This window comes from Halyomorpha halys, unplaced genomic scaffold, assembly GCF_000696795.3.
Source record: "Halyomorpha halys isolate HHAL.00 unplaced genomic scaffold, Hhal_1.1 Scaffold102.1, whole genome shotgun sequence".
Lineage (NCBI taxonomy): Eukaryota > Metazoa > Arthropoda > Insecta > Hemiptera > Pentatomidae > Halyomorpha > Halyomorpha halys.
The window spans coordinates 1,110,720-1,110,936 of record NW_027113828.1 but is presented as its reverse complement, the minus strand read 5'-3'; positions in this window follow the sequence as shown (position 1 = coordinate 1,110,936).

The following is a 217-nucleotide window of genomic DNA, read 5'->3' as shown; positions in this document are numbered from 1 at the left end:
TTTATCGTAGAGGAAACAGAAAAGAATCCCTGGGGTATTCCCTACAGGGTGGCACTGGGAAAGGTCAAGCCGTTACAAGTGAAATCGGCTATTAGAGTGAGAGGTGCCCAGGCAACCACATTAGTGGAGGCTGCCAAGATGTATATAGACTATACATACCCTAGGGATGACCCGTCCCAGGATAGTGCAGAAGATGGAATGGTTAGACGCACCACGT